This window comes from Mesoplodon densirostris, chromosome 3, assembly GCF_025265405.1.
Source record: "Mesoplodon densirostris isolate mMesDen1 chromosome 3, mMesDen1 primary haplotype, whole genome shotgun sequence".
Classification (NCBI taxonomy): Eukaryota; Metazoa; Chordata; class Mammalia; order Artiodactyla; family Ziphiidae; genus Mesoplodon; species Mesoplodon densirostris.
The window spans coordinates 133,255,531-133,282,914 of NC_082663.1; the positions used below are offsets into that span (position 1 = coordinate 133,255,531).

Consider the following 27,384-nt stretch of genomic DNA (forward strand, 5'->3'; position numbering starts at 1 on the left):
ATGATGGAATCAGAAGAAGAACAATGGCCCTAGAAGACAACCTTTTACTTGGAATTACCTAAAATGGAACTTCATGTCCACTTGAATGGATCCATTAGTTCCAAAGCCGTGAAGAAATTAAGAGCCAAGAAGCCAGGTCTTAAAACCCATGATCAGATGACTATGATTAACAAGAGAAAGAAAAGAACTTTAGAAGAATGCTTCCAGATGTTTCAAATTATTCATCAGTTTACTACTAGCCCTGAAGATATTTTCATGGCTACAAAAGATGTTATTAAAGAATTCACAGATGATGGTGTCAAGTGCCTTAAACTAAGGAGCATACCCAGAAGAGAAAATGCTATAAGGAATGACTAAAAAGACTTATGTGGAATCTGTACTTGAGAGTATAAAACAGTTTGAAAAAGAAAATGCAGACACTGATGTTAGGTATTTGATAGCAATCAACAGAAGAGGTGGCCCTTCAGTAGCCAAGGAGACTGTTAAGCTTGCTGAAGAGTTCTTCCTTTCTACTGAGGATGCAGTTCTTGGACTAGACCTTGGTGGAGACCCTACCGTAGGACAAGCAAGACTTCTTAGAACCTCTTTTAGAAGCTGAGAAAGCAAATCTGAAGTTGCCATTACATCTTATAGAGATTCTGAAGCAAAAAAAATTAAATAAATAAAATTAAATAAAATAAAGAAACCTAAGTACCCCTGGATCTGCATCCTGATAGAATCAGGCATGAGACGTTTCTCAGATCCCCTGAGGGAGGATCCCTGGATCTGGTGGACTTTGTGAGACACCATCAGATACCACTGGGTAAGGCTTCAGGTCCTGCAGACAACCCTCTGTTCCTTCTTCCCCCACCCCCAAGGTTGCAATCCATATGGAGAGAAGTACTGCTCTAAAAATACAAATATCATTTAGAAGAAGATGTTCTAAAGTTGGATTGGGGGGCAATGTGGTCATTAAGACTCCTGTCTGGACGTTTGGACTATGTGAACCCAGGAAAGTTATTCTGAGCCCCAATTTTCTCATCTATACCATTGAGATGACAAAAATCAGACTGTTGGGAGGTCAAAATGAAGCAATACATTAGGAACTCAGCTGAGTGTTCTGTTCTTAGAAAGTATTCAGATGTTTGTCATGGCCACTGCTGTTGCTACTGCTGCTACTTGTCCTCCAGTATTATTATTATTAGGCAAAGTTGGGAGAGTAAGGCATTTTATGCAGAAGTGCACTTCTGAGGAAAAGTACAGAGATATGAAGAAACATCCTGCCCTAGGGTATAAAGACAATTCACGGCATTGGCAAAAAAGGCTATAGATATTTCATGCTGAGAGAGAGATTCCTCTGAACCAAGGTATGAAATGCTCAGAAAATTAGAGAGCTGGTGAAACGATGCTCCATTCCTGTTTTTAAGAGCTAAATGTCAAAATGAAGAGTCCAGCGTATGTGCCTGGATCCAATGTGTGTGTCTTTTCCACTAAACATATAGGCGAAGCTCTGTACGGTGGCTGCCATTTTGTTCCCAGGAAATGATTCCCTGGAAATGTGGGCCGCTGTCTCTTATTCTTTCTGGAGAAGAGTGGTGTGTCATTAGACATCTTTTCATCTAGAAGTATGATACCAGTTTGGGCTCTATGTCTAGCCATCTCGTCTTTTCCTAAGGTTGCCCAAGTAGAAATGTGAAAAGATGTGATTTGGTCCTTGTGACTGGGATTAGGGAGAGAGGGTGTGCTGGTATAGGTGATCCCTTAATTGGTCTCTTGCCATTGATCTTCATTGAAATACCTACTTTCAGTCCATAAGACCTTATAGAAGTAGCCAACTAAAGTATACTCCAGAGTAGTTCATTCATCTCATCTCATACTACAGTAGGTCTCCATGGCCCATTAAAACTGCTTATCCTTCTCTTTACATCTATTATTTGAGTTTACCCTCCCTTCTGTCTTCTTCCCCTTAAGTCCTTGTGATGCTCCTACCACCCTAAAGGGCTGACAGTACTACCTACTTACCGCTCTCTCCCCCCCACCCCCCAAAACCCTCACATGCACCCTATGTTTTTGGCCACTGTGATTTTTTTTTCAAACTGATCCTTCAACTTAAATGCCCACATCCTATTATGATTATCAAAAGAGTCTGGGCTTATGTGCAGGTTGGATGTAGTAATAACTGGGGGATAACACAGGATTATTTGATTTCTTATGTATTGGTTTTTTACCCAGAGATGACCTGTTTGGTTTGAAATTTGGCTTAATTGTGTCACTTTGGCAAGAGCAGAAGGGGATGGACTAGAAATCTCTGTGAGGCTAGGATGCAGGGTTTGCTAGATGGAATCAAGAGTATAAACTTTCTAGTTAAGCATATTATAACCTGTGGGGGTAGTTTGCATTTTAACCTATGTACGTCCTCATTTAACCAGGTTTCAGACTTTAAGCAACCTTAAAATTTTGGAAAACTTCTGGTATACAAATGCAGATGAAAGAATTATCATTATTCTTACACCCTGCAGGGAAATGCATGTTGATTGTAAAACTGTATAAATGTCAGTTGAGTGATTTAACAGGCTTGGTTATTGAGCTTGTTAACAACAGATGTCAGATAAGAAAAACAGCAGGTGAGGGTAGACTGGAGGAGTGGGCACTGGCTGCTGACAGAGGGAGGAGTGACAGCTGACACGACGGGAAGGTCCAGTAGAGACTACAGTCTCACCAAGTATGAAACTGTCTGGGAACCAAAACAAATAAAACACCCTACGACCTTAGGAGTCCTTACAGGAGTCATCATATACACCAGTGGTCACAATTATTAATCAACAACGAGTTACCATATGTGTACTATGTACCAGGTTCCATTCCAGGAAATTCAGAATACAAAAAATTATAAAAAATAGAACCTTGCTCTGAAAATATTTACCATCTGCAACACTACCACATTGGCCAAGCTGAAGCTGTGTATATTAAGCTCTTTTTACAAATGTTGGGACATGCATAGAACCTATTAGGAGGTTTTTCTCTTGAAAATACATAAAATTATTTAGCTACTTATAAGATAAATTTGTTTACTGCTTTCTCAAAGATGCCATTTCCTGACAGTGCTAATGATGGAGGAATTTCAGAATAATGACCTCATAAAGTTCATGCAGCTGTCTCTCTGTGCAGACTTAGATAGCACACAGCCATGACCTCACTCAGGCCAGGGGCAGGTTTTGTTGTTGTTTTTTTTTTAACACCTTTATTGGAGTATAGTTGCTGAACGTACATTTTTGAGTAGGCATGAAACTTTGTGAATGGAGCGGGTTAAAACACTTGGATATTTGTTAGGCATCAGAAGAGACTTCACCTGATTTTTTTCTTGCATTCCAAAGAAAGTACTGAAGGCAATGAGAAACCACAGTGCTGTCTCTGAGTTCATCCTCCTTGGGCTGTCTGCTGACCCCCAAATCTAGGCTCTGCTCTTTGTGCTGTTCTTTGTTATTTATATCCTGACCCTTATGGGGAACCTGATGATGCTACTGGTGATAAGGGTGGATTCCCAGCTCCACAACCCCCTGTACTTTTTCCTGGGACAATTGTCCTTCCTGGATCTCTGTCACTCTTCTGTCACTGTGCCCAAGCTGTTGGAGAACCTCCTGTCTGAGAAGAAAACCATCTCAGTAGAGGGCTGCACGGCTCAGGTCTTCTTTGTGTTTGCCACTGGAGGCACTGAATCCTGCCTACTTGCTGTCACAGGGGCAGGTTTTAATAGCTTGATAGGACTATGGTCAGAAATCCAGTTTGGTATAAACTGTTTTCTCTCTTTACTGGTAACTTATTTAATGAAAGGAAATATCTCATTAAAGATGCATATTTTCCCCAAGATTCCATGGGGATGGGGCCATGGTACCTATAGGTCATTAGACAAAATGAGAATGGAGTCTTGAGATAGATCAGGAACCCCCAAACTCATCCTTGTACTTCAGTCATTGGAATGCTTTGGATATTGTATTCCATCATGCCAGTCATTTAGCGTTGAGGAGTCTTCTAAAGAGTGATTTAGGGCATTTTTCCTGGGGAAAGAGCTCCTCTATAAAGGAACTTCAAGAAGTCCAAGAAGGTGGGCTCTGTGTCTGCTGAGAGACAGGAGAGGTAATCAGGCAGTGGCGTAGCTCGTGGTACTGGGGAGTAAGATGATTTGCTGCCCTCATCCTATGGAAGGTATGGGTGAGAGTGAGCATAATGGGACCCTTATGATAGCAGCAGGCAGACTCAGGACCAGTCATTTATTTAAAATGGAGAAAGGAATGTGTATTTTCATCCCACTGTCCACCAAACGTTTTTTAGGGGAAAAAATGAGAGTAGGAGGAAATTAAGAGTAGGAAAATGCTATACAACTGCTTGCTCTTTCGAGCATCTTAAAATCTGTGGCAGGTCAGGAAAAACATGGTGAGAATGCTGAATGGAGAGTCAAGAAACCAGGAAAAACATGGTGAGAATGCAGAATTTGGAGTCAGGAAACGTAAGTTCAAGTGTAGTTTCTGCGGCTGACACCCTTACTGTGCAATTGAGGACAACATTCCCCCACCCCAGAGCATCCACTCCTTGCCTGTCATATAAGGGAGTTAGATAAAGCCTCTATAGGTCCTTCCATTCCTGGCATTCTAGGGTTTAGTAATAAGCTAAAGCAACGATCTTGTTTTTTAATGTATTATAAGACACAAGGAAATGTATACAGTGAAGTTACCTATAAATTCTGCTGCACTTTAAATGTGAATTCGATGCAAATACAGAATGAAAAATCAGGGTGAAAATCATTACCCGCTGTAGATTAGGAAGTATAATGTTGTTCCTTTGTAGTGGGAAGAATGAATCTTGCTCAAGCTGAAATAAGCACTGAAAAATGTTGGAATAACTAGACACTATGGTAGTCTGGGCTTTCTTCCCCCTTGGTGAGACTTTTCTATTTTTGCACCCATGCTTAGATGGGGGACAAATATCCTTGAGATTCTACATGGGACAATGGTGCAAGCACGTAGAGGAATGTCAGGTCACCTGGGCACAGTCATAAGTAATGACATCATATATAGGTTTATATGATCCAGAGGACCTGAGGGTATACAGCCTCTGGTCAACCTGAGGTAGTATCTACCTGTCCTGAGAGATAGGAAAATTTATCCAATTGTTACACTTGAACTTGAGCTGAGAAGACAGCCTGGGAGACGGGAATTCATGATGACTGGGTGCCACAACATGTGTTAGCACTTGACATATTTTCTTTCACTTAATCCTTAGACTAAAAGCACCCTATCAGAAAACAGTTTTTAAACATTATTTGATTTTGATTCCTATTTGTAAAATGGTGAAATGAAATCTTGGAGAGGTTAAGTAGGCCTTAACAGCCAGTAACCAGTAGAAGCTGAGATGGAAAGGTTCCCTGATTCCAAAGCCTGTCCTCTTCCACAATACCTCACTGCCTCTGGAAGTCCTAGTTTCCACTCTAGTTCTGCCTTTATTTGACTGTGGTACCTGAAAAACAATCACTCAGGTTCTTGAATCTCAGTTTGCTCATCTGTTAAAAATCACATAAACAACCAGCCAACCAACCACAACAGTGACTATGTGGCCTCTGTTCTTTTTCTATGGTTTGTGGATGGATATGACAGGGCTACAGTTAATTCACGGGGAACGGTGCCTCTCAGTCATGAAACACGGTGGCCCTCAACTTTAAGAGGGCTTTGTACAACCTGAAACTATACGTAAACTGTATCATATATTTATACATCTGTATTGTTTTAGAAAAGAGTCCAAAGCCTTCCTGAGGTTCTCCATGGAATCTGTATCTCCAAATGCCTAAGAAACTTCTGATTAGTAGATCTCCTTGTGGTATCTTCGAGCTCAAAACGTCTGTAATAAACTAGGGTTTGGTACACGAAGGGAGTTCAAAGGCAGAACTTACACTTGCACCATAGACTATGCAGGGTCACGGAAACAGACCTGGCAAAGAGTCGAGGATTCGGGATCCTGGTTTACTCTGCCTTGTCATTCAAAGAGATGCTAATTCCTGCCTATCTCTCTGCTTGTAAACAGTTACTATAAAACCAAATGTGATAATATGGATGAGAGCGCTCTGGAAAAACATAAAGTATCCTGCAAAAGTATGATATTAACTGTGAGATATTAAAGTATCAAGTCGTTTCACTAGTTGTCTGTCAACTGAGAAAGAGGGAAAATTGCAAACTCCATCAGCAAAATTTAGAACCTCTGCTTTTTCATCCTTCAGCAAGGTCCTACAGCTGATACTTATGTGTAAATTTCCTTGACTTTAGTGAGAATCAGTTGCAAATACAGCTTGCAGGATTCAGATGGAGATCATCACCAGTCTGGAAGCTGATATATAGAACTTAAGGTTTCTTCTCTAGGCAAGATATTCTTTTTTTATCTCCTTTATTCCATTAGTCAGTGATTGTTAAAGAATGGTCCAGAACCAGCAGCATGAGCATTATTCATGAACATGTTAGAAATGCAAAATTTCAAGCCCCACCCCAGACCTACTGAATCAGAAATTCTGGGGGTGGGCAGTGCAGTCTGCATTTTAATAAGCTCTCCAGGGAATTCTGATACACTACATGCTCAAGTTTGAGAACCACTGCCTTAAGTGATTATCCCAGGACAGACCTCCTGGGCTCATATGTTCGTTATGGGTACTCGAAAGAGAATGACAGGGTTCCAGTAACCTGGAAGAGTACCTAGTAGAGTTCCCTAAAGGGCTAGTATAGGCAAGGTTGGGCTGGGGGACACCAGGGTTAGCAAACACGACAGGTGTAGCCCGAAACATGCTCAAATAGGCCTCTTGTGTATATGGCCCCATGTTAGGTTTTACAGAGCTGAGAAAGAAGAATATGGCCCTGTTTCAAGGAATGCAACTCTTGGAAGATTCAGAAAGTATAGATACCCTTGGTACCCTTGCAGCCAAAGAGTGATAGCAATCCAAAATTAAACCATACATGTCTAAAAGTTAGCTCTGTGGTAAGCTTTCTTCTCTGAGCCTCGAAGTTATAGAACACAACAATAAATATGAAAACAACTAATGCTTATAAAGCATTTATCATATCCCTAGCCCTGTTTTAAGTGATTTTTATTTGTTAGTGGCGTTACCTGTTTTTAGCTGTTTACCGTACCAAGGCCTATGCTGGGCTCTGAAAATACAACTGTGAGAGTCTAACTGCCCTCAGGGAGCTCACACACCAATGGGGAAAGATCAAAAGAAATGAGCCCATTACTGTTCCAGCGAGATGGAGCAGGAAGTGCAAGTTCAGGGTGTCTTCAGAGGCCTAGATGAGGCAGCTACACTCAGTCTTATGCAAACAGAGGTTTCTCAGAGGAGGAAATGCCTAAATTTAGGCTTCCAAAGGATGAGAGGAATTGGTCATTTGAGGAGAAAACTGAGATTTAGGGCACTTGGACAACTGTACTCCAGGTCACATAACCTGTGAGTAAGTGGTGTGTTGGGATTTGAATTCAGGTCAGTCCATTTCCAAAGCCCTTGCTTTTAACCATTAAGGTTAGGCTGGAAAATAGGTTTTATCAAGCCTGTCAATCCTGACAAATTGGTAAGGGCTTCCAGGAATGCTGATGATGAGGGCTCTGAGGGCTCAACTGGAAAGAATGCCATGATCAATTAGTGATGTCTGCCTTGGGTACAGAAGAGGGGAGTGTATGTGTCATGCACTTGCTGTCCCTGCACTGCAGAGTACTGCCTCTAGGACTTAGCACAAAGAGGGTCAGACCTGCAGAGCTATTTCTAATTCATGGAAGACTGTCTCTGACCTCAAGGAACTTATAGCTCTATGGCATCAGTGGGGGCCTATTATATATTACGAGGAGGTAGTCAGTGACAGCTCAGGCTGTTATGAGCTGATGGAGCATTCAGGGAGAAAGGGAATAAAGTTTTCTTTATTTTTTTTAATTAAAAAAAATTTTTTTTTAATTTTTTGGCCACACTGTGCAGTATGAGGGATCTTAGTTCCCCAACCAGGGATTGACCCCGCACCACCTGCAGTGAACGTACAGAGTCTTAGCCACTGGACCGCCAGGGAAGTCCCTAAAGTTTTCTTTAAAAAGTGAAGATGCTGATTAAGTGTAACTGTGAAAAACAAACAACAATAAAGAACAATCTTATGAATGAATCTACTAAGCTTCACAATTTGTAGGCCAATTCACTTTTCAAGTTTTACTTCTGTTATTTCCATCAACATGAAAGATGTTAATATGGTAGGAAATGGTACTGTTCACAAGTAATGTGTCAAGTTGGTTCTATCATGCCCGGGGGAAACTTAAATTTACAAATGCCACCCAAAAAGTATGCATTCAACATACCTAATGGCTCATATGTGGAGTAGTTTGGAAGTTGCTATCAGTCAGAGGGATTGAGACGGCGGCTCTTTAAGGCAAAGATGGTAATAAAGTCAGTGCCAGTTTTCTTCACACATGGTTTACGGTATTAGGAGGGTGGTAGGTGAGCTCTTTGAAGGGTAATCAAATATTGTTTTCACAGTATATTTGTTAAACCACTGTATGCATTGAAATGACAACAGCAGCAACACAACAAGAACAACTGGTCCTAATAATCAGAAGGAATCTGATGGGTACCATCAAGTCAGCCCGCAGTGGGAAACGACTGCTGGATGAATTTCCTTTGCAAAAAGTCTTTTTCAATCTCCCTGTATTAGCTTCACATTGAACTTTTATAAACACTTTTTATCCTTGACATTAACCATTTTTTAAGTGACTCATGCACTGGACAGAGAGATCAAAAGGAGAAGATGACCTCCCCCAAAGTCCCAAGGTCAGAGCTGTCTGCCCTCTGGACATTTCTCCCCAGGAAGCCTGTGCTGTGAACACTCATCTCTCATTAACCATGACTTGGCAAACCAACATGCCACCTCATTTTCAGAGGCTCACTTGGTGGTTATGGGCAGCCTTGGGTTTCATCATCTGAACCAGTGGGGTGTAAACCTCAGCAGTCCTCCACCCCAGGGCTATGCCTGCTTATAGAGCTCCCCTAAACCTCCACCCACAGCCATCAGAAACCAGCTTCTCACTGGTCCTCCTCCTCCCCACCTCCCCCAGCATTTACATCAGAGATGATGGGGGAGGTTATCACTTATCACGGTAAGACTTACTTACCTCATCTTACTTTGGAAGACAAGATTGGACAGTACCAGGAATCAAAACACTTTCCTGCTGACCAGTGCAGAATTCTCTCTGATTCATGTTACATTTTAAACATTATCTGAAACCTCAACAAGGGGAACAAACATGACAGTAGTCTGTGGAGAAGAGGCTCTGGGGTGCAGGCTGAGAAGGACTTTAACTTTCTCATCCCTACCGGATTAGATAATCGCCTGGAGAACTGTAAGAAATGGCCTCGATGTACAGGGACTGTGTATCTTTGTATCTTAGCATCGTCTATGTACAAATCCTAACACAAAGAAGGTGCCCTGGAGCCCAAGGTTGAGGATCTCCAGTTAAGATTACATGTTCTAAAAGAGGAAGAGAACCCTTTAAAGGTTAACACTGAGTACACTGAACTCTGAAGGTCCTCCTTTGCAGGGCTCCTGATAACGTTCGTGCAGCAGAGAAATACCAAGTCAGTTTAGAGACACTGTCTTATTGCCTGTGCAGTTTATTCACATCCTTCACCCCCAGTAGGCTTCTGAATATGTACCCCTAATACATCCCTCCTCTTTGAGCAGTTCTGCTGCCGAAGCTTAGCTGTGTGCTGTCACTTGTCCCATCCCTCTCTAATTCAAGTACATGGCTATTTTCTCCTCCATTCCATGGAGAGAGACACAGCCCGGTGCTTTGGGTGGAGCCCAGGGCTGCGGGTAGTAACAAAATCTGGTTTCTATACCTACTTCTGCCACTAATATGTTATGTGACTTTGGACAAGTATCTTTCCCCTCTCAGCAGCCCAGTTATCTGGCATTAGTGCAGGATTGGCTAATCTCTAAGGAGCCTTTCCAGCCCTAACATTCTAGGTCTTCAAGGGAACTTGAATTCTGGGTTCGACTGAATTCAGTGTAACCAGCATTTGCCAACTTCTTCCTCTTTGGCATCAAGCATCACACCAGGGGCTACAGGGGATGTACTTCTATGGGAGCTCTCTCTCTCTGAACCACGGCGCTCACAGGCGAGGGGAGAGGAAGATGAGAAAAACAAGTTTACAGTTCTCTCCAGCGCATGGCAGAACACACTGTGTGCTATGAGCAAAGTACAAATGATTGCAGGGTCTAAAAGAGGCAGAAATTGCATCTATTTACGAAAAGTCAGAATCACACTTCACGGCATTTCAGATGAGCCTTGGCAGGGAGGGAATTCAGACAGGACACAGTTTAGTTTCTATAGCAACATATACTGAGCAGGTCTTTTGTGCCAGGCACTGCTAAGCACTTTGCACATAATAACCAATTTATTCCTGTCAGTCTTTTGAGATTGAGAGAGACTAGGATTATTCCCATTCTGCATATGAAGAAACTAAGGCAGAGATTACCTGAGTAACAGACCACAAAGAAAGTGGCAAGTGCCAGGATTCAAACCCAGGCAGGGGACCTGGTGCCCAAGTCCAGTATCAGTCTGGTGGCTCTACTGACCCTGACATATGGAAAGCCGCTGACCCTGGAGACCGGAAAATGAAGGAGATCTGACTGCAGAGATGAGTTTTTTGGCCCTGGGCAAGTCCTTTCATGCCTCTGATTTCCAGTTTCTTATCTGTGAAATAGCAGTGCTAAGTACTGGCCTCATTGGGTGGTTATGATGATGCAGCAAAATGGTGGATATAAAAATACTGTTTAGGGGCTTCCCTGGTGGCGCAGTGGTTGAGAGTCCACCTGCTGATGCAAGGGACACGGGTTCATGCCCCAGTCCAGGAAGATCCCACATGCCGCGGAGCGGCTGGGCCCGTGAGCCATGGCCACTGAGCCTGCGCGTCCGGAGCCTGTGCTCCGCAACGGGAGAGGCCACAACAGTGAGAGGCCCGCATACCACAAAAAAAAAAAAAAAAAAAATACTGTTTAAATGATACAAAGTCCTATTTACTCTTTTTTTTTTTTTTTTTTTTTTTTTCGGTACGCGGGCCTCTCACTGTTGTGGCCTCCCCCGTTGCGGAGCACAGGCTCCGGACGCGCAGGCCCAGCGGCCATGGCTCACGGGCCCAGCCGCTCCGCGGCATATGGGATCCTCCCAGACCGGGGCACGAACCCGTATCCCCTGCATCGGCAGGCGGACTCTCAACCACTGCGCCACCAGGGAGGCCCTATTTACTCTTAAATAATAGAAGAAAGCAGCAGGAGCACTGTGAAGAAAAGTCTGGAGGTGGTAAAGTGCAAGGTATATTTAGGCACATGTTTACAGTAGAGTGTTTGTCCAGTGGGTTCCACGAGCAAGTGCTACCTGATGGGTCGGGGCTGGGGTCTCTTCCCCAGAGTTGCAGCTTGGGTGGTCTCCATCCAATGCCTCACTTCTTCTCATCTCTACCGGCTACGCTAGGCCTTGACCGTGCTCCCTTAATGTGGAGAAAGACAAATCTAGCCGATTTTCCTTACATTTTGTACTCCTGAAGCTCAGCCCAGAATGCCAGTGCAATTCTCATCAGCATTTGAGTTCAATCACAGCATTTGAATGCAAGGACTAGGCCCTTAACCCTCAGGACTAATATATACATTAGCACATTAGTTTTAGCAGAATTAGCTTATGTAGGAGTGATGCTAAGGGACAGTTAGAATGGAGTGGAAGCTCATCTGCATAAAGAAATAGACTCATCTCAGGAATGTCTGTGTAGCAAGATGTGTTACTGTCATCTTCGCAATACCGGGCAAAGCAGCATCTTCAGATGGTGCCCAGGTTATCATAGGAACTGGTGGGAAAGCTGAAGGGGTACACAATGGCTAAATCTAAGAAAAGGGCAGTCGTTCAAAGGATGCTCAGTGGGAAATACACTGGACTGGCGTCAGAAGGCTTGAGTTCGAGCCCCAGTATGACTGTTTTATGGCTGATTGACCCTGGAAATGTCATTTCTCCTCTCTGAGCTTCCGTTTTCTGTAAAATGGCACAATTGATAAACATGCTCTTTAAAGCACCTTCAATTCTGAAAGCCTAAAAATGTGCAAGTTATTTTTAAGCAGAAACTTAACTACAGCTATTCTTAGGCTCCCAACTAGACGCTACATGTGAGTAGGAGATTTTGCATCTCCTACTAACGGCAGAGGTCAAATCTTCAGCTGCATGTTGCTCTTATCTCTCTTAGCGACCAGATGATGCTGTTTACAAAACACCAACAACAATGCGACAATAGCAACTGTAGCAACAGACACAGTGGTAGCCAGGAACTGTGCTAGGAACACAGTTTCAATGCATTTAACTCTCAGAGCAGCCCCATTGGGTGGGCATTGTTATTATTTCTAGAATACAGATGAGGAAGCAAAGGTTTCAGAGGTACTAATTAACTTGCCCAAGAGATGGAGTGGAGAACTGAATCCAGTCTGTCCATCGTCAAACTTTGTGCTCTTAGCCATCTAGATGTCCAGCCGGGAGTGAATATAAGTGTATGGACCTAAGTGTCCCAGGTGGCCCTTGAAGCCGCCCTCCTTTGAAAAATGATCTCTAAAGATTTTTTCACAGGGATCAGAGCCTTTCTTCCTCAGGAAGAAGGAAATCACTAACTCCAGAGTAAGAGAACAGAACAAGCAATCCTTTCCCTAAAGTGAACTCTGATGATACTTACGTGGACAGGTCTCCACTGGAGGAGAGAGGGCCAGAGGAACAAGAGTGGCATGAGAAAAAGCAATTGCCCACCTTTTCAGTGATCTGAGAGGTACTCCACACAGGAGTCCCTGACCCCTGCCTGGCATTGCTCAGTGACCCTAACCAAGGGCACAAGGAAAAGTACACGAGAGCTGGGGAGGGGTCACAGTCGATAGATTAGACAGAATGAAGAAACCAGCTGCGTGGACCAGCCTCACTTAGAAAGCATCTGTTTCCAAAGCTCTATTAAGTGCCGGGCACACAGAAATGTTCCTAAGACACAGCTCCTGTGCTCATTGTATAAGACGGGAGACAAATCCAGGCTTGGCTAGCGTTAATGCTAGACGCTAAGTGCAATAATGAAAGTCTAAACAACTTGCTTTGGGTGTAGAGTGGAGGGAGGATCAGACACAATTAACTCCAACACAAAACAGAAAGTGCTAAGTGCGCTAACGGAAGTACAAGCTAAGAGCTCCGGGAGCTCAGAGACGGATGGATTGATTCTGACTGGGGTTCTCCCAGAAGCAGCGGTGTTTAAGTGGGATCTTGAGGGAGCGAAATGAGTGGAAAAGGGCCGCAATGAAATTCCCTTCATCAAGCGGGGGGAGTCAGTAAAAAGAGGAAGTAGGTATGTCTATGTTTGCTTTGCTGAAGACAGAATGGAGCAAGCACGGAGCACGGACTTAAAGTTCAGAATGACCTGATTTTGACTTCCAGATCTGCTGTGTCTGTGTGACCTTGAACCTTGGTATCTTCATCTGTAAAAGGAGGTACTAGTATCTTTTTTGTGGGGAATAAAGAAATTAATTACGACAAATGTTTAGTAATGCAAGTGTTTAGCAAATACTCAGTGAATGATAGCTTTTACTCTCGTTATGATTCCTAAGGCACTGGACATTATGTAGCTCATCTGGGCAACATCTGAGGCTAACCAGCTACTGCTGGATACTCAGACAACTTCCAGAATTAACTAAATGCACCTACATATTCCTTTGCATTTGCCTTCACCCTGTCTGCGTTTTCCCTCTCCCCAGACCCTTGCAGAGCCAGCACCTTTGCCTACTGCTGAATCACAGTTTTGCTTTTTTGGTTTTGTGTTTTGGTGTTCTTGTCCATACAATGGACCAGATTATCGAGGTTTGTTTTCTCACTTCTTCTTCGTGCAGTAAGGTTCTACATCGGAGGGTACACACTTTGAGGTACATTCAGATCCAGCAGTGAATGCACAAAAGCCATTATCAGAGTCAGCTTCTCAGAGTCCTGTCTGGTCCACAGGCCCGGCTTTGCTCTGTCTCCTGTTCATCACCCTGCTGTGAGAATCATCAGGGGATGTTGGGATGACAGGGAACTAGAGCCAAATCTTCTGTTTTACCAGTGAGGACCACAAGGGCCAGAGACAGGAAGACACTTGTCAAGTTTCTGCAGAGAGGCAGACAGGGGTGGGTCTGTGCATTCGACCCCAAGTGTGGGAACTCACATGCCTGTGCACCCTGGATGGCTTCCCCTGACCTCTGTGCCTTTGCTCTGTAGACCTGAGCTCTGATGGGGTCAAAGATGCAGTTCCTTCCCTCCCTTCACCTCCCTCACCCTCCCTCCTGGCTTTGGGTAAAGCTGGAAGGGGCAGCCCTCCTGAGGTCCGTGTTGCACCCACAGTTTCTGCCCCCACAAGCAGCCTCAGATGCCTCTTACACGCCCTGTACCGACATGGGGCCTTAGAAGCTCAGAGCCCAGCTGACAGACAGAGAGGTGAGAAGATTAAAAACACTTTAAACTGCGTCGACATCAAAGAAATGAGAAAAAGGCAGGTGGGAAACGTTTGTGATGACCGACATCATAGAGAGGTGATAAAAATGAGGAGACCTTAAGGCTTGCCTTCTCCTGCTCCCCTGAGACCAAGGAGATAACTGATTTTAGCTTCACATGACAGGTCCAGCTGTGTGGTGGTGGTAACCAGGCTGAGGAGGATTCCAAAGCTGCACCTGGGCTCCACGGGCACACAGGCTAGGAGTCACCATGTGCCCTGGTCTCCCTCTTGAGAAGGATTTGCCCTTTCCTCTGAATATACAGAACATGCTGTACTTCTACTGTAGAATTTAGTTCATTTTCTCATGTCCCGTTTTTATCCATGGTTCAGGAGTCTGTCTTCCTCATCATATTAGAACATCCCTCTTAAAGGCAGGGGCCTTGATTTCTGTTTTCCCCATACTGTATCGCATATGATGTACTGAGTCAATACATTAATTATTCAGTGAAGGTTATGATTAGATACACTTCAAGGTACTTTAGCTTAATAGGAAGACCTCACCTTGTGGGATCAGACATACATAAGTGTGAATTCTAGCTTTGCCTTTATCAGTTCTGTGACTTCCACCTACCTGTGCCTCAGTCCTTCTTTTATAAAATAATAATAATACTAGTGATGAAAGTGTGTACTCTCTCAGACTGTTACAGAAATTTAGAACTGTTAATTACTTTAAAATGTGTAGTCTAGTTCCTAGCATTAAAGGGCTCAGTATACATAAGCAGCTATTAGTAACATCAGAAATCACCATCATCATTTGTTGACACTGTTCTTATGCTGGTAACCGGAATCCCCAAGTCCTCGATCAGTCCCTGTCTTTCCTCAGATATGAGAGGGAGAGAGGCAAAGCAATAAACGGAAGGGGAAAAAAAGAAAGAAACCCAATGTTTCTTACTCCACGGCTGTTGCACTGAGCCACACTGTGGGCTGAAGGGCCCGTGAAAGCTTCGTTCCTGAGGCTCTCCCCTAACCTTGGCTCTGTGGATCCTAGCACCATGGAAACCAGAAAAGGCCAACCCAAGGCAATGAGGGGGTGGGGGCAGAAGTTTTGCCCAATTTCTCCAATAAGGCGGGTCCAAACTCTCCACTCAGATCTTCAGGGGGGAAGAGGCCCGTCCTCCCCACGCTCAAAGCTGCCCCCGGGTTGCCTAGCACACCGAAGAAACAAACCCAGCAGCTCTGGCTCTACAGCCCAAACTGGCCTCGCCACCTCCTTACTTGTTTTGGGGGGAGGCACTGAGGGAAGGGATTATCCTAAACCCCCCAAAAAACAGGGGGGGGTTAGGTACTGGCATGGCTGTAGTGGTGGGTGGTGTGCAGGTATGAGGGAGGTCACTAACATTAACGCTCTAAAGTGTGTGTAGAGGGTATGGAGAAAAGCAGAAGCTGAAACACAGACATGGTTACTGGATGTGGTTAGCGGTAACAGAATGTGGATCTGAAAATGACCATGCTGGCATAGTCCATGCCAATCCTCTCACAGTTGAGGAAACAAAATTCTTCACCTAAGAAGTGAAATAGTCCCCCCACTTGTTTATTCATTTACTTGGCATTGATTGTACCTCTGAATGCCAAGGACTATGCTGTGTACTGGGTAGGCAAGCTGAGGAAAAGGGAGAGAGGCCCTGCCTTCACAAACATACAGCCTAAAAGAGGGAGAGATAATCAACAAGCCAACCATCCATCAGATGCAGTGAAGTCTCTCGTAACCAACTTCCATTCAACCATCTCTTTGGATTGACTTGCATTCTCCATTATCTCTGTAGACCCCACACCTTCTGGCGAGTAGCCTCTTCTCTGATCAGCCCATATATTTCTGCTCACATCAACTTTGTTGGAGGTGGCTAGGAATCCATTCCATTTGTTTCCAAACCTATTTATACTTCTGTGTTTTACTCATATTTTTGCAGTGCAACCAGAAATTATGTAAACTGGTAAAATACAAATGCAAAAAAAAAAAAGTTGTTTTACTTCTCTGGAAACTAAGTTAAATACTTTGAAAGGCTCAAAGGTGCATCCCTAAAAACATGGTAGTGCTAGGTGTAGGCAAGGCAACTATTAAAGATCGGGTGCAAAACACAAAAAAATTCTTCACTTACATTTATTTTATGTCAAGTTCCCACTACAACAAAAGCCTGATAAATACATGTGCACTTAGGTGTTTTAAGCTAAAAGAAAATACCTGCGATGAATCATTTTTATGATTCTTTGTTTTAACCATATTTTTCAAATAGTTTAATCACAGTCCCCACCGCATCAGATAAAAGGGTTTTCACTGCAGTTGCGACTCGAGAAAAGTGCTGTGAAGGAAACAAACTGAATGTGGTGACGGAGCACAGAGAATGACCTACTTAGGGTGGCCCTTGAAAGATGGGAAGAAGACAACCAAGCAGAAGTGGGAGAGAAGAGTTCGAGGTAGAGGGCACAGCATGGGGAGTGGGGGAGCTTGGTGTGTTGGAGGAGCTGCAGCAGTGGATGGGGAGACGGAAAGGATGAATGAAACTGTCCAGATCAGCAGGCTTCAGACAAGGCAGACCTTTACAGGTCATACAAGGGAGTATAAACATTACTGAAAGCATGATGAGGACCCTCTGGGAGCTCAAGGGGATTATGACAGGACCCCATTTCCATTTTTAAAAGAACATTGTGGCTGCTATGTGAAGAGTGGGGATGAAGGTGAGAAAAGGGAAGAGGGCAAGGTGGAAGCAGGGATAAAGGAAAGTGATAAAGGAAGCGACAACACGCAGTAAGTATAGTCGTCCCTTGGTATCCGAGGAGGACTGGTTCCAAGACCCTCCTCGGATACCGAAATCCATGGATGCTCAAGTCCCTTATGTAAAATGGCATAGTATTTGTATATAACCTATGCGCATCCTCCCGTATACTTTAAATCACGTCTAGATTACCTATAATACCGAATACAACGCAAATGGTGTGAAATAGTTATAAATACAATGTAAGTGCTATGTAAAGAGTTGTCGGCATGCAACAAATTCAAATTTTGCTTTTTGGAGCTTTCTGGATTTTTTTCCCAAATATTTCCAATCCACGGTTGGTTGGTCTATGGTTGTGGAACCCACAGGTATGGAGAGCTGACTCTATGCGTGGTAAGGACTGACAGCACTAAGCCCAGGGGAGGGGTAGTAGGCTGTGGAAGTAAGTAGATACATTTGTGGCATCTTTAGAAGGACTTATATCCATGTTTTCTCTCGTCAGTCAATCAGCATGACCAAACTTACAGCTAATTTTTGGAAGGCATTTGTGATCTGATGGGGGGAAAAATACCCAGGAATCAAGCAAGTTGGTATTCTTTCTCTAGTTTGATAGTTGTTGGTTGTGTTACTCAGAGCAAGCCTCTTAACCCTTGGGAGCTCATCTGGATAAAGTGAATAATAATATCCTGTCCAGTCCATGTCATATTTAAGTTGTGCAACTTGAATAAGATGATGGCTGACGTGTGTACACTTTACAGTGAATGTAGGGCTTGGGTAATCTCAAAGAGAGTAAGGCAGGTATTACTGCCCTCACTTCACAGGTGAGAAAAACAAAATGTATTCAACAAACAAGTTACTGAGCATCTACTATATCAAGATCAGGGCTAGGCTGTGCGACTTTAAAAATAAACCCAGCTCTGCCCTACAGAAGTTCACGGTCTGATGAAAAAGACAGTCATGAAACTGTGAAATTATAGACTATCAAGATAAGTATAATACTAAGAAAGAAAGCACAGGAGAAACTCAGAGGAGAAAGTAATTAATTTTTTCTGGAAGGGTTGGACGGCTTCCCGCTGGAGTCAACATGTGATTGGGGTCTTGAAGGATGTGTAGAAGTTTTTCAGGGGCTGAGAGGCATTTGTGAGGAATGCGTGCAGAGGCAGAGAGACCTAGAAGGAGATGGTTTGCTGCACACAGCAGTGTGGTCGTAGTCTCCAGTGTTTGGTGGACTATTAAGGAATGAAGCTGGGGGTGGACTGGGGCCAGTGAGGTTCTCCCACATGGAGCTCTGTGGGTGCATTATGCCCAAGCAAAAAACATAGTACAGTAGCTTCATGCTTATGCCTTCTTCAAATGCTCTCAGCAGTTCTGCATTGTATCTGTGCCTGTGCCTTTTACTCTCTCCTTCCTCACTTACTCTTTTCCCCAGAATTAGTTTGAATCTCAGCCTTTCCCCTCCCACACACACTCCTGGATCTCAATTGAGTGGGGACGTACAAAGAGAACACCTCTGGACAGTAAGAAATGCTTCTATTCTCAGAATTTCTTGTAGAATTCAAGGAGCCTGGACTGTTGCTTAGCAGGAGCCATTTCATCCCATGTTTTGAGAAACCTTGAAAAGTGATTCAGATTTTGGTACAAAGGGAACTAAATACCGGGGAGTTGGCTGCGGGGGAGGTGTCTCTGAAGAGAAGGCAGTTGGGCTTTTGCTAAAGAGTCTTGGTTGGAAGTTGTCTAGGAGACCTGAGTTCCAGTCCCTGGGCTGGACAGCGTGCTTCCAGGCCTCAACCCTCCCATCTGGAAAATGATAAATAAGGAAACGTGTATTTTTAGAGGTGGAAGAGCATTAGAGCTAATTGAGTCTCACTCTTCCTTTTTTTACTAATGAGGAAATGAACTCCAAAGGGGAGAAATAACTTTCTTAAGGTCATATGGAGAACTAGTGGCTTGTTTAGTCATTCACTCATCCATTCCATCCAAGCAAATGTCTTGGTGCCTCTCCTGTGTCAGAGGCTAGGACTAGAGCAGGAGATTAAATAGTCATGATCTCTGCCATACTGGGGGAAATGAAATAATTACACCAATGAACGAAACATTAAAGGGGATAACTAAAGACAGAGATAAGCTATGATGGAAATAAACACAGTACTGCTATAGAGAATAAAAGGGCAAGAGTATAGAGAAAGCCTCTCTGAAGAAAGAACACTAAAGCGGAGGCCTAAAGAATAAGGAGTCAGCCACTTGAAGAGGGTTGGAAGAGCCTTCCAGGGGAGAACAGCTTGTGCAAAAGCCCCAGGGCAAAAACGTTTGGACTGTTCTGAAAGGTCAAAGAAAGACCAGTGTGAAGCAGAGGCAGCAGGGGCGTGGCCTGGGAGCAGACGTGGTACAGGAGAGGTAGGAAGGGCTTAAAATTTGCAGCCTTAAAATTCCAAGTGCCCTTATTAGTAAATTGTTGATTGACCTTCACATCCCTGTTAGGACGGAAAGGCAAGTACACGTTCATAATAAGATGCTACCGGTTGAGCATTTGTTTAAAATTCGCTCTTCTCAGTGTGCTTTTCTGAGACCTGGATTAGAAGAGCAGGAAAAGAAAAGAAAGAAAAAAAAAAAAAGGTTGAGCTTTTCTTCTGTATCCACCTCTCACTTGGTTAGGTTTCACCTCGAGAAATCAGCCAAGGGCAGGGGTCATGCGTGAATTCAGATATCAGATGGGGTAGAGTTTGGTTTCTGGTGGTGTCGTATGGTTTTGAGAGCCGGAACCTCTTGTTTTTGTAGCTTTATTTCACCCTTCAGTGCTGTCCTTTCACCTCCTCCGTGAATACACCCTCGCTGGAAAAATGAATTTCACTGATATAGGGCACCCTCAGGCAGTCATCTGAGGATTTCCATGCAACTTTGCCTTGACGGACAGGCGCTAATCAAGCTCACGGTGTGCTGTGTATTGTAGGCTTGCCACTTGGCTTAGGAAAACCTATTTATATGCATGATTTTTATAGGAAAAGAATAGCAAATGAGAAACAAAATATTTTTTCCCACTCACCCAGGGAACGGAATCAAGATCGGCAAAGGACGAGTCTGGCTTCATTTCCTGAATGATTTACCTGGTGTTCCTTGCAGGGATAGTTCATACATGAACCAGCAGAAGATGCTGTGTGATGGGGGGGTAGGTGGCACAGGCTGGTGACTGGGCCAGAGGCAGAGGAAGCTATGAGGCTGATCTCTCCCATAACCTTCTTCCCTTTGGCTAGTGTCCTTGCTTTTATCTATTCTGCTCTAGTTGGTTACTCTGCTAGATCTCAAAGGCTGCACAGTGGCAGAGCTAGGTAGATGTAGTCCCTACCTGGACTTTTCAGTGAACCCCACCTCCTACCCCCAAATGAGACTGAGTAAACATGCACCCCAGCCCTGGTCGGCAGCCTTAACGTCGACCCCAGAACCCAACCCTAGAATGAGCCCTGACCTCAGCCTCAAATCCAAGTTCCAACTTTGTCCAGCCCCTCCCCCTAGCCCCAGACTGAGCCCCTGACCCAGCACTCCTGACTAAGCCCCTACATGTGCCTGAGCCTTGGCTTTAAAGGGTGCAGCCACAATGTCGTGCATCCCCTGGTACATATCCACTTTTTAAATAAGCCTCTGAAAGCAGCTGTCCTCTCAAAGCTCGGGTCCCCCTTGCCATCTCATCAGAGAAGCCTTTAGCCAGGAGGCAGTGTTACAGCCTCCTCTAGCCCAAAGCCAGCGAGTGCAGAGGAGAGGAGCCTGGAACTCAGAACCCCACCACCTACTTGGCGTAGGACTGTGCTTGTGTCAACACTTCAGCTGGAGTCAGTCTGTGAGCTTCAAAACCAGTAGGGCTTTGAAGCAGCAAGCAGCAGCCTCAGTCATATCGGGATGTCAGTGATTGACTTTGACTCTCTCATGGTTCCTTTCCCCTGCCCGCCCCGCAGTGTGAATAACCAAAGCCACTGCAGAAGAATCACAAGACATGGAAAGCAGGACATGGGTTCACACCTGTGTCCATCATCCCCCACCTAAAGGATTCCTGGTTCCTCATCTGTATGTGGGCTCAAGGGTCATCAGTCATGCCCTGCCCACCTTACTGGGTATTCACAAGAGAAAATGGATGTGAGAGATTTAAAAATCATATAATACACTATGAGCAATTATTACCTCTCTCAAAATGTCAGCATTTCATCTCTCTTGCCATCCAGTAGCAGAATCGCATAGAGTAGGAGTTGGCCACAGGCCAAATCCAGCACAATGCCTGTTTTTGTAAATAAAGTTTTACATGGTAAATAAAGTTTCACACTCACTTATTTACTGATTGTCTTTGGTTGCTTTTGTGCTACAAAAACAGCAATAGAGCAGTTGCAGCAGAGACTGCAGAGCCCTCAAAGCCTAAGATACTTACTACTTGTTCCTTTACAGAAAAAGCTGCTGACACCTGGCATAGAGGATCAGAGCAATGGCTCTCAAGTTGGAATTCCTGTGTTTGGACGCTGAATCTTCTACTTTGTGGCTATGTGACCTTGGGCAAGTTAATTGGCCTCAGTTTTTTCTCCATAAAATGGGGATAATAACTGTCTCCCTACTCGATACTACTAAAATAGTAGTAAATGAGCAATTCATGGAAAGCACATAGCATAATCCTAGGCACTCAGTAAGTGCTCAGTGTTGGCTGATATTATCATCAAGGGAATGAAAGCTCTGGTTTGTGATGACAGACTTTCAGGGGACAGAGTTAGCATGGTTCAAGGCACAGGCCAGGGAGGAGGACAGACCTGGATTCATATGCCAGGCTCTGCCACTTATCACATGAATGACTTGTGAGAGATTCATTAATCTCCCTGAACTTTAGCTTCCTCAATGCATGAAATAGGAAAAACAAATACAGGATTGTTGCGAGGAGTAAATGGTAGTGCTTAGAACAGGCTTTGGCCTATGGTAAACACTCAATAGGTGACGGAACTATAATAATAAATAAGATGAAGAATAGTATTTTTCCCAAGTAGGCACAGTCACCCAGAACAGATAGGTAGTGAGAGGTCTCCAGTATGCTGACGTCTCCAGGAGGCTCTACCTGTGGCTAGTGACACCCTTGACATCAGGTTTTGCATATTCCAAGCACATGTAAATTCTGTAGACTTCAAAGTGGAGCTGGGCAGACAGCTGCCTCTTAGGAGGCTTTTCCCTAGGCTAATAGGCCCTCAAGATCCAGTACCTTTTAGCACTAACAATCTATGACCCTATGATGGTTCTTGGGTTAAGTGATATGTCAAGGAGGACAGCACACATATGTGTGTGTGTGTGTGTGTGTGTGTGTGTGTGTGTGTGTGTGTGATATGAACTATCTCTGAAAGATCCTCTTCCTGTAATACTACATGGTTGCATAGTTTGCTATGCAGGGTGAAAATGCCCTCGTTCTGAATCCTTTAGACATCCTAAGGATTGAATTATGTAATGGGATGTAAACCTTCTTGCCAGGGAGCACTGGCTAAGGAGACTGGGTGTTGTGCATGGAATACATTAAGGTTGTCTGGGTTCTGGACGCCAGCCTAGGAGCACAGCTCTCATTCTCTACTGGCTTAAGGTAACAGGGAGTGACAGAGTTCAGTGGGCTGAAGCAGGGGGAATTTGGACAAGGGGCAGGGGATAATGCATACCCCCCAAGCTCATGGTTGTGAGACGGTCAGCTAAATTTAGAAGACTGTGAAACAAGTAATAACACCAAGCATTTATGTTTATGTTGATTCCCTGCCCAGCTCTATATAGGATACATCACATTGTACATACCAAGAAAAACCATAGAGTTGAAAGGCCTCTGCTTTCAAGGGAGCTTACACCTCAATTGTGGATGAAAGATATAAATACACAAAACGTCATTTAATAATATAAAGGAAGAATAATGAGTCCACCCAATGCAAGAAATGCCATAGAAGCAAGATTAGGTCAATTGTCAAGAACAGTATCAACTGATTAATATAGGTGAATGATCTGCATTCGTTCATTTTTCATTCTTTCATTTACCAGGAATACTCTGTAGTCATTGTGTGATGCCCTCTAGGGATTGTAAAGAATAAAATAAGCTTTATGAAGGCAGAGGCATCGTCTATCTTATTCACCACTCTGTTCCACAGTGTCTAACCCATAGGAGACAGACAACAGCAACTGAATTAGAAGTAACTCCTTACCTAACTTTGGTGTTCAGATGCATGTGACATTTACGGAGCTCCTTTATGGTCTTAGACTTTGACTTATATTATAAAATACTCGAAAATACAAATTGAGTAGACATCTGTTGGTTTGATATGCCTGACATCCATCTTCTCTCTATCCACAATGTATTCATTTTCCTTTGGCTGACATCTTAGTAAGATTACTTCCTGAGTAATCTTAGAAAGATAATTAGTTTCCCTGCCTTCCCTTGACCAAGGGATGACTCCTAACCTGAAAAAGGCCAGTCTCGAGCTGTGTGGAGCAGTGATCACAAATGGCTGGGGCAACAGTGATACTCTGAAGATACCGTCCATGGAATTCTCACATCTAGAGTCCCCGAGCTCCTGCAATTCCTGTCTCTCTAAGGTCCAGTCTTTGAGCTGAGGGTACCCCCATCCTTGCTTCTTCTTGTCTTCAGTTAGCATGCATTAATTTCTGTTCCCAATCAAAGAACTCACACTAATGAAACATGAGGCTGTAAGAGGCATAAATTTCTAAGGATATTTAAGAGAGGGATGGAGATCTTTAGATGACAGTTAGAAATGGGGAGGCATAAGAGGTTCACAGAAGAGGCGGCATTTGAGCTGAACTTTTAAAGAATGGTAAGAATTTGGAGAGGAAAAAGGCAGAAGTCAGGAAGGCTGTGCAGGCTAGAACAAGAGCGTGGGCAAAGGCCCAGAATCTAAAGCAAGCCAAGAAGCATCCAAGAACAGCAGCATCTACACAAGAACCTGATGAACTCACTGGTCCATTTTTGCAGCCCCATTACACTTCAGTCAGAAGATGTTCCCTTTCCCATTTTCCATTCAGTCCTAACCACCTTCCCCTCTACTGTGTCTCCTCCATTGCCTTGAGCTATAGGATGTTAGAGCTGAAAGGTCTGGTAAGATCAGCTAGTACTGACCATCTCAGACCAAGGTGATGTTCTAGGACTCTGCAGGTACCCAAGCCACACATGAAGTACCATACACCTTAGGGGAGCATTAAGTTTACTCAGAGAGTTATATGATCTGTTTTTCTTCACCTTCGTTTCTACTGCTTTTCTCCTTTGTCCTATACTATGTCTACCCTGGCTTTCTATTTCTCAAACTCCTCAATCTTTTCCTGAACCTTATTAAGAGCCTTTGTACTTTCTGTTCCTTCTGCCTGAAACTGTTTCCCTGGCCCTTTGTCTGGCCAGCTCCTTTTTATGGTTCATTTTCTCAGCTTAAACGTTAGTGCCACAGAGAGGGTCTCCTTCACCGTCTTATCTAAAGCAGTCTCTCCAGTCACTCTCACATCATCCCACGTTATTGTCTTCGTAACACAGTATTCCAAATAATCTTGCTGATTTGTGTATCATCCCTCTCCCCTCTCTAGATCCTAAGCTCCATGATGGCAGGTTTTCAGCGTTGTATCCCACTGGCACCCCTGCTGTCTAACATACACCCTGTGCACAGTAAACATTTGTTGGAAGGGTGGATGAGTAGATAGACAGAAGAAAGAGAAATTCCCTGTCTATAGAACTAGACATCTCCAATGAGTATAGGCGTTTTATTGGAGGTATTTCACACACACACACACACACACACACACACACACACACACGAGAAACACTGATTTAGTGTAAACTTCATTGTCCAGATGGGGAAAATGCAGCCCAGCGAGGAAAAGGGGCTTGTTCATGGTCCCAGATTTGCTTCTTTGCGTTTACTTTTCCAGAACCATGTCAGGCACCTGAAGAGTTTTCCAGCAGAACCTACAATCTCTCAGTCTGTTTGTCCTTCCGCTGTCCCTGGTTTCATATGTCAGCCCACAAGGTGAGTCTAATTCCAGGACCACTGAGCCCAGTCTTGATCTAATTCTTAGCCTCATATACCGTGTCACATCTCAGTGGCTTTCAGTGCCTGGTAATTAACACTCATGTTTCTTAATAAATGCACGAATCTGAGCAGGGGAGGATGCCTCCTCTTCCGCATCTCCCTCTGCTGCCCTGTCCCAACTGGGCTCCAAGGCCAGGGTGAAGAGAAGCCCTATGAAGCTGAGATGAAACCAAAGCCAAAGGAAATGCAACATGGACACAAGACTCAGGGGCTTAACTTCTCTAGTCCTGGCAAGGCCCTTGGCAATCTGGTCGCCCCCCCAACTCTGTGCCAAAGTCCCCACCCTAGTTGTACTGGCTTTTCTGGAGCTTCTCTAAGGTTCCTTCCTCTCTCTTACCTCATTGCCTTTGGATAAACTTGTCCCTCTACCTGGATATTGACACAGGTGCTTAGCACTGTGCGTGCCTGTAGTAAGTGCTCAGTAAACACTAGCTATAATGGTAGTTATGACTACTTATTCTATGTTTATACCCCTATTACTCTCTCAAAATAACCTTTCTTTCCCTTAATTTAAAACTTACTGGACTTCCCCGGTGGTGCAGTGGTTAAGAATCCACCTGCCAATGCAGGGGACATGGGTTTGAGCCCTGGTCCAGGAAGATCCCACAGGACACAGAGCAACTAAGCCCGTGTGCCACAACTACTAAGCCTGCGCTCTAAAGCCCGTGAGCCACAACTACTGAGCCCACGTGCCACAACTACTGAAGTCTGTGAGCCTAGAGCTTGTGCTCTGCAACAAGAGAAGCCACCGCAATGAGAAGCCCGCGCACTACAACAAAGAGTAGCCCCCGCTCGCCACAACTAGAGAAAGACCGCACGCAGCAACAAAGACCCAACACAGCCAAAAATCAATCAATCAATCAATAAAACGTAGAACTCTTCTCTAAACTGTGAGAAGGCAGAAGACACACCTGTCTTATGTCATCCCTGCATCCCAGTTTTCTGGCAATATTAGTTTCTGGTGCTCAAAAAATATTTGTTGATTTAACAAATGAACAATAAGGTTTTATCTAGTAAATGACAGAGAAGCCCTGGACATGTCTCAGAACCCTAAATAATTGTCGTTTAGAGGAGATGGGGACAATTGATATCTATTATGGTAATTCACTACATGTCACTACCAGATCTTGGATGCAAGAGAGTGTAAGGGGATGGAGGGCACTCCTACTGTCCTCTGAGCAACAGAAATAAAGCACATTTGATGTCACAAGGTTAGAGTCAGAGCAAGAATGTCATTCCCACCTGTAAGGATAGAATTATTAGAGAAGCAGGATGAGTGTCTGAAAGTCCCCCCACCTACACACACACACTTTCCATCTCCCTCCCCCAGAATGAAGCCATCCTGTCACCTCATTATCCACTATTTACCATGAGGCTGCCACACCTCCAGGGACTGCAGCCAGGAGCCAAGGAGGAATGTCGGTGTGAGAGGCCTTAAATGAAGTGACAATAAAAAAGAAGTTGCTAAGACCAGGAGTTCCCTCCCTGGGAGAGAGCTGTCAGGGCGAGTGCCCAGGGCTGGGAGATTTATTGATACTAAGTGGATGGTGCCTTAACCAGGAGTACTTATCAAAGAGGTTTGAGCAAAGCGATGATGGAGTTGGACAGCCCGCACCCGTGCAGAGCGTGGGTTTTCCTGCCCTCACCGGGGCCTGCCCTCCTGCCTCCCCAAGAGGGAACTCCTGGCCTCATTTTGTACTTGCTCTGATTGTTGGACACATTCCGCTACAGAATCTCTTAGAGGCAGGGACCTCGGAATCTGACACTCTGGCAGGGTTCCCTGAACGTGCGATGGCTTTTCTCTCTGCCAGGTCTTTGCTGTCGCTCTCCCTTCCACCTGAAATCCTCTTCATGAGCAAGCAACTGCAGCATACTCCCCTTACTCCCTCTCCTGGCTGATCCCCAATTATCTTTCAAGGTCAAAGCTGGCACTTCCTCTTGGAAGCCTTCTCTGAGGTCCCCAAAGGCTGGGCTTAGGTGTCTCTGCCTGAACCCCGACCACATCCCTGCCACAGCACTTATAGGGAAG

General features: G+C 44.3%; 1 protein-coding gene and 1 pseudogene across 4 annotated transcripts in view; both read left to right on the forward strand.

Moving 5' to 3' along the window:
* On the forward strand, positions 1-27,254 carry LOC132485854 (adenosine deaminase-like protein; annotated as a pseudogene).
* Positions 1-27,384, forward strand: part of GRIA1 (glutamate ionotropic receptor AMPA type subunit 1) — a 318,241-nt gene that overhangs the window by 132,879 nt on the left and 157,978 nt on the right. The gene's annotated exons all lie outside the window — the stretch shown is intronic.